Source organism: Onychomys torridus, chromosome 17, assembly GCF_903995425.1.
Source record: "Onychomys torridus chromosome 17, mOncTor1.1, whole genome shotgun sequence".
Taxonomy (NCBI): domain Eukaryota; kingdom Metazoa; phylum Chordata; class Mammalia; order Rodentia; family Cricetidae; genus Onychomys; species Onychomys torridus.
In genome coordinates this window covers 45104917-45117232 of record NC_050459.1, presented here as the reverse complement: position 1 = coordinate 45117232, position 12316 = coordinate 45104917, and positions in this window count along the sequence as shown.

Genomic DNA, 12316 nt, shown 5'->3' with positions numbered 1-12316 from the left:
CCCAGACTGGTGGTGTGTTACCTACCTTTAGAAATAAGGTGAGATTTGGGAGAAGATATAGTTATGTTGATGGCATAGGCCTCACATTGAGATGTTTAACTCCCCTTAGTTTCATTAATTTTTGTATTTTTAATTTGATGAACATACTTTTGAACATATATATGGAAATTGGGGACCATGTAATATTTGATACATGTATACACTGCAAATTATTTAAATTTATTAAACACATTGATCTTTTTTCAGTTAGTATATTTTCAATATTATTACCTCCATTCCCATCGCAATTGACTACATTTCTATCTGTCATTAGAAAAAGGTAGGCTTCTCATGGAGAAGATGAGATCTCCATGAGTAAACTGGGGATGGGGAGGCAATGGAGGGTAGGGGGTAGGGGATGAGAACATAAGGGAAAGGGATGGTTCAGTTGGAACAGGGAGGGAGGGGAAAGCAATGAAAGAGATACCATGATAGAGAGAAATACCATGGGGTTAGAGAGAAACCCAGTACTAGGGTAGTTGCCAGGAATCCCCAAGGATGACCCAAGCCTGGGCTACTAGCAGTAGTGGACAGGGTACCTGAACTGAACTGCCTTGCCCCAGAGATCAGACTGGTGAATACTCTGTCATCACAGAACTTTTCTCTAATGCCTGATGAAAGCAGATGCAGAGATCCATAGCCAATCACCAGACAGAGGTCCAGGAGTCCAGTCAAAGAGAGAGAAGAGGGATTCCATGAGCAAGTGCATCAGGATCATAATGGGGAAACATGCAGGAATGACCAAACCAAACTAGAGGGACCTCATGAAAGTTGGATCAATGGCTGTGTAGCCTACATGGGACTGGACTAGGCCCTTTGTGTGGCAAGACAGTTGTATAGCTTGATCTGCTTGGAAGGCATCCTGGCTATAGTATCAGAAACCATATCTGGTGCCTAAGCAGCCTTTTTGTAGCCCACTACCTATGATGGGACACCTTGTGCAGTCTTGAGGTGGAGGAAAGGACTTGGACTTGCCTCTAATGGATATACCTCCCCATGGGAGGCCTTACCTTTTGTGGATGGGAGAGGGTGTGTGTGTGTGTGTGTGTGTGTGTGTGTATGTGTGTGTGTGTGTGTTTGCCTGTCTGTCTATATTTGTTTCCCATCTGCTGCAGAAGGAACTTTTCTAATGATGGCTGAATAAGGCATTGATCTATCAATATATTGAATGAAAAGAAAAGACAAAAGGTAAGAGGGAAGGGAAGGAAAGGAAAGGGAAGGGAGAGGGGGAGAGGAATGGGGAGGAGAAGGGAAGGATGGCTCCTAGGTATGGTGGAGGAGAAAGTTTATTATAGATATGTGGGTGAGCATAGCTAGAGGCAAGGGTATCAGGGAGAGTCCAGAGAGGACAAGACCAGACAGAGCTGGCCATGTGGGGACAGGTGGAAGAGAACAGAGAGGGAAGAGAAGCCAAGTGCCGCAGCCATTAGGCCAAAGATGCAAAGCGGGTGGGTAAGGAAAATGTCTGGATTATATAGGGAAGAATCTCTAGGGAAGGACTGCCAGGCCCAGGCTGGAGAGTTCAGGGTAGAGAGCAGGATATGTTAGCCACACCCTGTATAGGTAGGGACTCAGGAACGCTGGAAGGACCTGGAGGCCAGGTCCACTGTGATATGTTAAAAAGGCACCTTAGCCTTTTATTCAGGGTATGAAACAACATATTGCAGAATATTATTAGGAATCATTCTTTATTTTGTTAAAATAAATCCCAGTTCCCCCTTCCTCCCCTTTACTGACCCCTCCCATCCCTCTACCCATCCAATCCTCAGAGAGGGTAAGCCCTTCCTTGGGGATATAGGAGTCATTTTATTGCTACATTTTTTTTTCTTTTTTAGTATTTGGTCTTACCTAAGTCTCTGGAATATGTGGCCTCTTGTTCTTGGTCACCCAAACACTGACAGGTATGTGTTCCATCTCAGAGTCGGCCTTATGTCAAACCAGTCATTGATTGGTTACAATGACAAATTCTGTGCCTCCATTGCCCTAGAATACTTTGCAGGCAGGACAGACTATAGATAAAGATTTTGTGACTGAGTGTTTACATTTCTTATTGGGAAGCCTACAGAGTACATTTCCATATAAAAAAAAAAAAAGCTAGAAGATAGGGGTGAAGATTCTGTAAGCATCAGCTCGACTTCTCCACATTCAATGAGTTGTATAGGTGTTATCTTTACCAGCTGTCCATTTATGGTGCCATAACTAGACAACCTTTTGGTCCTAGTGGAGGTTATGAAAACCAGTTAAAATATACTGAAAAATATAATATATAAATTTGACAATTTTTAACTATGGACTTCAAAAACATGAAAAGAAAGACAAGACTTCTGGTGGCGTTTGTTGGGTATCTTTTCCTTCTCTTGGTTTGACATTTCCAACTTAGATCTTATTTTTTATATTGTATTATGTTTTGTTGTGTTATGTTTTGTTGTTATCTTTTAGTAGCCTGTTCATTTTGGAAGAGTGACAGAACGGGAGTGGATCTGGATAGAAGAGAAGATGAGGAAGAATTGGAAGGAACAGAAAGAAGAGAAACTTTATTCAGGATATAATGTATAAGAAAATAATTTGTATTTACTGAAAGGGAGGAAAAAGAAAGCAAACAGTTTTCTATGGAATAATAATAAAATAAGATAAATAAAAAATCCAAATATGACAAAATAAGCAAACAAGAAAAGAAGAAAAAGCACAAAAGTCACATACAGACACACACACACACACACACACACACACACACACACATCCATTCACAACATAAGAATCCCATAAACCTTAAACTGGAAGCCATACCATATAGTCAAAGGACCTGTAATGTAAGAAAAGAAATCACCTGAATTAATATAATAAGGCAAAGAAACTCCTAAAATGCCATTGAGTTTTATTTTTGTTTGTTTGTTTTGGGCATCTACTACTGAACATGGGGCCTATGCTTAAGAGTGGTTTCTTTTTCCAGTAAGACTCCCCTGGAGAAAACTACTTTTCGTTTTAAGTGGCTATCAATTGGAGATTCTGGTTAGGAAAGGGTAGAAACTGGACACCTTGTCACAAATGAATCTTCTAGTAAAAGGATTGGATTACATATCTGAGTTCTTGACTAAAGAGAAGATATGGGAACCCATAAACAACCCAAGCTGTTGCCTAGTTAATTGGTGGCTCTCCACAAATGGACACTAAGGACCTGTTGCTGAAGACAACACATACACAACTCACTGAACACATAGGAGTTGATCTGGTGCCTAGCTAGAGCCTTTACCCCTGTGGACTAGTACTTGTCATATAATAATCAGCTAAATCTACAATAGTGACATGTCTACAAGCTATGTTGTTGCAATAATGTGAGGAAGTTTGTGGGATTAACTAACTAATATCTGATTGAAGTTAAGGCTTACTTCCTAAGCAATGTTTGGGAGGCCAAGAACCTGAGAATAAATAGGCCAGTACATAGAAAAAAATTTATTTCTTTTACTTTTATGATCATAATTACATCAATTTTCCCTTCCATTTCCTTATTCTAAATCTTCCCACATACTCCCCCTTCTCTCATTTAAATGTGTAGGCATGACCTCTTTTATCACACACACACACACACACACACACACACACACACACACACACACACACCTAACTATAAACTCCTCAGTATGAATTATGTTACTCGTATGTATGTTTTCAATTAGGGATGACCACTTAGTATTGGATAACCTGGGAAAATAATATTTCCTACACTCTTAAAAATATTTTAAAAAAAAATCTTTTTCCCCCTTTTTCTTTTTTTTCAAAAAGGACGAGTTTAACTTTAACATAGTAAAACTACATATAACAAAACAATTATCAAGCAAGAGTTACAATTATAGTATCTAATCTATTTATAATTACTAGTTTATTTGGAAAATTAAAGAATATATCCTATCTATCTTATATTTGTGAGTCTAAGGTTTTATGTCTAACTTATCTTTTATCATAACTAAGGAAAATTGTAACTATCTAGTTTCAACTACATCAAAGACCCCAGAAGGATATACTATTACCTGAGAAACCGGGAGAAGGATGCAAGCAACTTTCAGAAGTCTTGCAGGGTAGACAGAGACAGCTGGCAGCCTGGACAGTCACCTAATGTTCCTTTGTAAAGTTGAGGCATCTGTCTTCAGCCCACAGGTCTAGAGTCTCTCAGTCATTTCTCTCTGTGTCCTGTAGAATGTCTGACTGTTTCCTCTGCAAAGCAGGAACCTGAAGGACCATTTCACAAAGCAAAGTTCAGTGGTCACCTTCTTATGGGTCCTGTATGTCCAGTTGATACATTTTTTAAGCAGTCTAGGCAAGAACAGTTTCATGTCCAAATGGCTATTTTTGCCAAGAAGAAGATAAACTCCATAATGGAGTGTCTTCGATGCCCATCCTCCTATCTGAAGTAAATCAGTGCTGCCAGGAGCAGACATGTCTCACTGTCCAGAAAGTCTAAATTTTTAAAACGATTTTAAATGCCATATTCTGTAGGTCTTTGAAGTATTTGAAGATTACCAATCTATCTGAAATATATCTATGTATACCTAGAAGATTTAACTAACATGACTATGAGTAAGATTATCATAGATGACTAATTATTAATCTATTTTTAATTATCCATTACAATTTTATTTCAAATTTTATTTTATTTTATATGAATATTTGTGTTTCAGTTTACATATCAGCCATGGGTTCCCCTGTCTTCCCCCCTCCTGCCCCCACCCCTGCCTTCCCCCCAGCCCCTTCTCCCCATTCCCATCTCCTCCAGGGCAAATACTCCCCTAAGGATTCAGTTCAACCTGGTAGATTCAGTACAGGCAGGTCCAGTCCCCTCCCTTTTGCTTTTGTTCCTTTAGAGTTCCTAAAGCAAAGAACAGTAGGTCTTTTATTTTCTTGCAAATAAAATAGTTTTTATGTCAAATTTTCTTCTCTCGGTTATAATAGCATGACACTTTGGTTAGTATCAACATCTGTCTGATATAAGGCAAAGAAGAGAACTATAGTTTTGCTTTTTAAGCACTGACCATTCTTGCTAACAATAACTACTTATACTTCAGTATTTACAGTATTAAAATTATATTAGAGTAAAGTTGTGTGTTATATTCTCTTGCTGAATATATTCATTAAAATCTCTTGTTAATTCCATGTTTGAAATCTGCATAAGAGTCTCATATTTCATTGTCATTTTCTTGAAAGTATAATACTAGTATGGAAATGTGATACATATAAACTTATATTTCTTATTTTTCAATTTTTATTAATTAGTAGTTATTGTAATTTGCTTTATTATACAGTAAGAGAAACATTTGCAAATATTCCTATGACTTCAATATAGATATTTTTTTGTTATAAAGTGTGATCAATGAACAAATTTATATTTTTTAGTATTTCCAATCCCCGTTTTTAAATGTATTTCATCATTTCCTTTTATCTTTCTTTTTTCTCTTAACTTATCTTTTGAGAATGATTTTCTTTACAGACGTTTACATAATAAGCATACTGCTTCCAAACCATACCCAGAGCAACGCTCATGCATTTAAACATAGAAAGCACATTACATAATTAATTTATGTATGTATCTCTGTTACCAAAAGCCTCTAAAGTGACATCTCAGGGCTGTTAATGAGATTGTCTCATGTAAGAGAATCTGGTAATAGGATCCAATCAAATTTGATTATTCAGAGGCAATGTCAATAGAAATTTAATTAATTAATTTTCAATTTACCCTTCACCATCAAAAAATTGAAAAGTTAGCCAGAAAGGCAGATTAATACTAGTGATGAAATATCACATTTTAAGATCAAAGATTCGAATTTGAAAACAGGGGCACTGGTGGAATGAAAGTGCCTGTGTTTGAAAAAGACGTTTGAAAGGAAATTATTTTAAAGCCCATCAACAATTGAGTCTCTTTGATCTTCTACGGATACATTAGACAGATCACTCTTACCTGTAGACGTTAAATGTTCAGTCCTCTTGCCTGAAGGGCTCATGTTCTATTTGTAATTTGTTTCTCCTTCAAACCTACTAGAATGTCACATCACATATGGAGCTTTCTCAGCATTACTTTCTATTGTTCCTGCCGCAGCTGTTGCTCTCCATGTATAACTTCACTCTTACTTACCTAAATAAATTTGTTTAGCCAAATAACTGAGCAGTAGGTAACGGAAATGTCTGTCTCAATGATATCCAGTGACTTTTCTCAAAGGAATATTTTTGATAAAAGCACCTTAAATACATTTTCCCACTTTAGAGCAACAAACTGGAATGTAGGATTAAGAGAATCCCTTGATATGAATCAGGGTCTTTATTGAAGAATTGATGAAATGGTCAACGCATATAAAAATTAAAGCATCTTTAAAATAAGAGACTTTGTTGTTTCTAAGTACTAAGCCTGTGTGTGTGTGTGTGTGTGTGTGTGTGTGTGTGTGTGTGTGTGTGTGCATACATGTGTGCATACGTGCATACCTGCTGTTTGTGTGCATAATATTTAGCTAGATGAATATTCATCCTCATCTCATGTAAACATGAACAAAGCATAAATAAAACTATTTTCCTCAAATCATGTAACAAATTATACATATGAAGTTCAAATCATTTATTCTAGAATTTTGTTTCAGAGACTAGAACATACTAGACAACCATCTTTGTATAAGCAGAACACACAAAGCAAAATAAAAACAAAATTCCTTCTTTTCAAAAGCTTTTTGTTCTTTAATTTTTATGAGCTTGTGGGAGCTCTGGGAGGTGGTGGTATTGTGTTCCCCAAAATATTGTGCATCCTAATAAACTTATCTGGGGTCAGGGCACAGAACAGCCACTGGATACAGAGGCTAGAAAATGGTGGCACTCACACTTTTTTGTCGGAGCTGAGGCCCAAACCCAGGGCCTTGTGCTTACTAGGCAAGCGCTCTACCACTGAGCTAAATACCCAACCCTGGCACTCACACTTTTAATCCTAGCATTCCAGAGGCAGAAATCCCTCTGGATCTCTGTGAGTTTAAGGCCACATTGGAAACAACTAGGCATGGTGACACACGCCATTAATCCCAGAAAGTGAGCCTTTAGTTCCAGGAAGTGATGGCAGAAAGTAGAATGGTATATAAGGCATGAGGACCAGGAACTAGAAACATTTGGCTGGTTAAGCTTTTAGGCTTTGAGCAGCACAGTTCAGCTGAGAAGCATCCAGTCTGAGGAAACAGGATCAGCTGAGGAACCGGCAAGGTGAGGTGACTGTGGCTTGTTCTGCTTCTCTGATCTTCCAGCATTCACCCCAACAACTGGCCTGAGGTTTGATTTATTGATAAGAATTTTTAGATTCCTGCTACACAGGGACTCTGGACAGACAGCTAGGGAGCTGGCATGGAACTGACCTAGGCCCTCTGCATCTGAGTGACAGATGTATAGCTCTGTCTTTTGTGTGGCCCCTAGCAATGGGACCAGGACCTGTCCATGATACATGAGATGGCTTATGCAACCTGTTTCCTACGGTGGGATGCCTTGTTCAGCCTTGATGCAGAGGGGAGAATCTGGGTCCTATGGCAACCTGATATGCCATGCTTTGTGGCTTCCCAAGGGAGATCACACCCTGTCTGGAGTTGTAGGATGAGTGGATGCTGGATATCTGCTGTGTTCTTCTATCAAAGTAAGAATTGTGATGAGGCTCACATAACATGTCTTTACTTTCTGAGATGTTTCTACTTTAGAAAAAAATAGTAGGTTTTTTTTTTTATACTAGATACCCTATGCTGTGTAAAAATATTATTTTTATAATTTCCATTTCCATTGAAGCTTGTTTTTGTTTGATATTTCTAAATACTTTTAGAAAGTTAGATTGTTTTTGGCCCCACTTTAAATCTGTAAAATAAACTCTGTTAGAGTGTTTTTATGGAAAAAAATCTTTATCTTAGTGTATCATTAACAATAAAAACAGGTAATAGTTTTGGAAAGAGGTTTGAAAAAGTCAACATGAAAATTCTACCTTAGTATTAACTTCTATTCTTATCTATAAATGATACTAAACATAAAATATGAAGGATTTTGCCAAACATTATTGCCTAGTGAGTAAACAGTCATTAAAACTCAATCAAAATTTATATCCAAAATATTAAAAGAAATATTCGACATCAAAATGTTCTTTAGAGATTTAAATACCAAAAGATTTAAATACAATCAGATGTATAGTTTAGACAAAAAAACTGGCTGCTTTATACCTTCTAAAATCATAGCTTTTTTCTTGAATAATCAAGCTAATATGCAACATTTCTATTCTTTTGACATTGAAAAAAGATTATGTGAATAGAAGAAGTTAGCTTCAGAGAAATTGCTCAGCAGATAAAAGACTTACTGCCAAGCCTGAAGAGATTCTCAGCCACACGTAGTAGAAGGTATCAGAGTCCACAGTTGTCTTCTGGCTCACATGTACTGTGGAACACATGCCTCCCAGGTACATGCTTGCATGCACGCACACATACACTCACACACACACACACACACACACACACACTCGTGAAAGGTAAAAAATAAAGGACGTGTCATAAAAATATTAAGAATTGAATCCAAATGTTAAAGGGGTGAACACAGAGGGATTATGATGGCTATTTTTGCTTTGGGAGTCATTATAATTTGCTTCAGTGCTATAACCACTCATAATCAATTAGAAAAAACCCATACAGATTTAGACTCATGACAGTAACCCTAGTTCAACTCAGTCACATACACATACATGCACACATGCATGCACATACACACAGAGTTTCACACACACACACACACACACACACACACACACACACACACACACCAATGGAGGGGGATCTCATTTAGGAGAAGGACTTCAGCTAATGTGTTAGGAGGATGAGAAAGGGTAAAGGTAAATGGAAAAAAAAAACAAACTTCATTACATATATGTGAAAAGTTATAAAAGAATTGGAAAGTTGATAAAGTGAGTCAGAGGGGGTATGGGGTATAGACAGAGAAAAGGGGAGGGAAGGAGAGAGGATGGAAAAAGAAGGAAGGTGGTTGTGGGGAATCCACTGCTGTTATGGATGTGTCCATCTTCTGATTGACACTTGCTTAGATTTGAAAGGGTAGTGCAGAAGATACAGAGGACCAGCTCACTGAACACATCAAGTCAGTTCAGTCTTTGTGTTTTGATACATACACACATATAAACATCATGAAATTCATCTTATTATCTAAAATAGTTAAACACTGGTCCATGGCCAACAAATACAACCAGATCTGAGGAACAGAAAATTATGATGGCTACAATGTGAATTGAACAATATTTTCTGTATGAATAAATTTTAATGATATTATTCCCCATGTTAAAGTTTTTAAATTAAAATATAAATCAGCATACTGCATTCTTATTCCAAAATAGCTGACAATTTGAAATACCATTCAATATAAACAATTAGTTTAGTATTTGCTCTGAACTTGTCAATTCATAGATGTTAAAATACTAAAAAAAAAAATTGCATTCTGTGTTGAATGTAATCATATACAGCTTTTATTCTAATCTTGGTGATGATGTGAGAGAATTGTGAGTTTTAGCCTATGCTGCCTCATCTGGGCTGCATAATGAAATACTGATGTTAAAATAAAACTGTAAACAAGTATGGTAGACCATGTTTGTAATACTAGCCCTGAATATGCTGAACTAGGAGAACTGCTCGGTGTTTGATACCAGAATTACCTACATAGTGAGTTCCAAGCTGGCCAGAGTTATAGTGAGATCAAATGAATAAAATAAATTGTAATCTATGCCACACATATATAAAAATAATTTTAACTTTGAAGTCCTCAGAAAGAAGACCACTCTTATGAAGATTCTACAAGACTCATGACTGATAAGAATTTTTTTTTAATGTAGATAGATGGAATGGTGCATATCCAAGGGCCAATTTATCTTAGATTGTCACATCTGGACTATTAAGTAAAACCTTTGGGACACATTATTATCAGATGTGTTGCTACAAACAAAATCACATAGCCAGCCCAGGCTAGTTCCAAGAAAGAAGCAAAAGCTACACAGAAAAACCCCTGTCTAAAAAAAAAAAAAAAAAAAAAAAACCAGGAAGAAAGAAAGAAAGAATTCCGAGGAATCTAAATTTTATTCTCTCCCATGTCTTTCTCTGAACTTGGCTCTTGCCACTTTGTTATCACCATCTCCTACGACCCTCCGCTCTTACCATCCAAACAGGATGAAGCACATTGAGGAGAATGGTGCTATTGCATCTTCTCATATAAAGGATAGAGGGAGAATTTGTCTTGACCTTTCCTCAACGAATCATGGCCTAAAACCTGTTATTCTCTTTCCACTATCATGCTAGGAAACTCCAGTATTTGACAGATATTCAAATGATCTTGTTGGCCTACAAAATATAATCCTTATGATTTTATTTAAGTAACCTATATAAAAGATAATATAACAACATGTGCTCATGAGGAACTAGGTGTTTACTGGTATTAAATCAGGCACAGTGATTTAATAGTATCTAAAGCAGTGCTGTTTTCTGTCATTTGCGTTCTGTGATCAGGTAAGGAGGGACTTTGAGAGGAAACAAGCATTAAAGCACTCTCTGAGAAAAGAAGACAAGAAGTTGAATCCTCAGAAACCACATAAAATAACAGAGGTCCACTTTTAATTCTAGCTGGAGAAAGTGAAACAAAAGCTTCTAAGAGCAGGATGGTTAATGCAGCAAGACATATTAGCTGGCTCTGGGTTGACTAAAAGACCTGTCTCCAAAACTAAGGAGAATAATGATGGAGGAAGATTTATCTTATAATCTCTAGACCCCCATATGCACATGTACACATGTGGACATAAAACCATACAAGCACACACACACACACACACACACACACACACACACACACACACACGCATGTACACCCAGAAAAGGAGCTAGTGATATGGCCCCATGTCTAAAGTTCTTGCCTTGTAAACCTGAGGACCTGAATTAAATCTCTAGAACTGACCTTGAGGTGAATGGAAAATTAAAACTCCACAAAGTTGGTCTTTATCCTCCACGAGGGTTCTGTGGCACTTCCACGCCCACACATGCACATCTTATACATACTTATGATAGTGAAATACATAATAAAATGTATTTAAATTATATATTTAAAAGAAGGGTCAATAGCACAGTTGTTCAGTGGGGAGAAACACCTATTGTCATGCCTGACTGCCTGAGTTCTGTCATTGGAATGCACAGGATAGAAAGAGAGAAGTGACCTTTGCCAGTTCCTGCTAAAATCTACACACCAGAAGTGTCATGTAAAAGAATGTACACACTGAATGTAAAATAAAACTAAAAATGTTTCCTATTATATACAAAAATAAGGAAACACAATCAAATGCTTGTTTAAGTTTGTTATCTCAAAAACATTCCACCTCTAAGTGCATGCACACATATGTAGTTACTAAGTTGCCTTGGAACTCTCAGAGAACTTCAGAAGTGGAGCCAGGGAGATTGCTCAGTAGTTAAGAGCAGTCTCTGCTCCTGCAAAGCAGCCAAGTTGTGCTCCATGTCCCACAGTCCACAGTGGGTGCAGCTCATAATCATCTTTAACTCCACCTTCAGAGGATCCTACATGCTCTCCAGTCTCCACTGTCACCTCCACTTACATGTCCAAACACACACACACACACAATTTAAAAAAATGAAAGTGAATTAGTTTTCACCTAAAAAAAAAAAAAAAAAAACAACTGTTCCAAACTAAAACCATATGCATTGAGACAACAGTGGAAGATTAAAATTCATCATGAAAATATCTATGAAGACAAAATTTAAAGATTAACCAGATATGATGAAGTTAATGTGAATGTCACTAAAGATCCCTTAAAAAGTAAATAGATAATTTTATAAAACTTAAAACTCAGCTATAATAATAATGATAAGGGTTCACATTCAAAGAATGGCTTGAAGTACAGGAAAATTACATTTTATCTCCTTACCAAAAGTTCCAATTGAAATCGTGCAATTAGATTTCATTCAAGTGTGTCTTACACGAGCACAAATATGCCTTGATGTTGTTTGTGTGATTTTGCCATTGATTTGATATCTTCCATGGTCTGAAAGCCACAAATTGATCAGTTAGGAAATACTCTATTGGAAAAATATATCCAATCTTCGGGTATTCAAATTGAGGAACATATAATCACGCAACTTATTTTAAAGTACAAATATTTAAGTTTGTAAAAAGTGACCTACTGTGCAGAATTCGTTTGTACTTAGGATTCCCAGTTCTCCAGATTGGAAATGAAATGAGA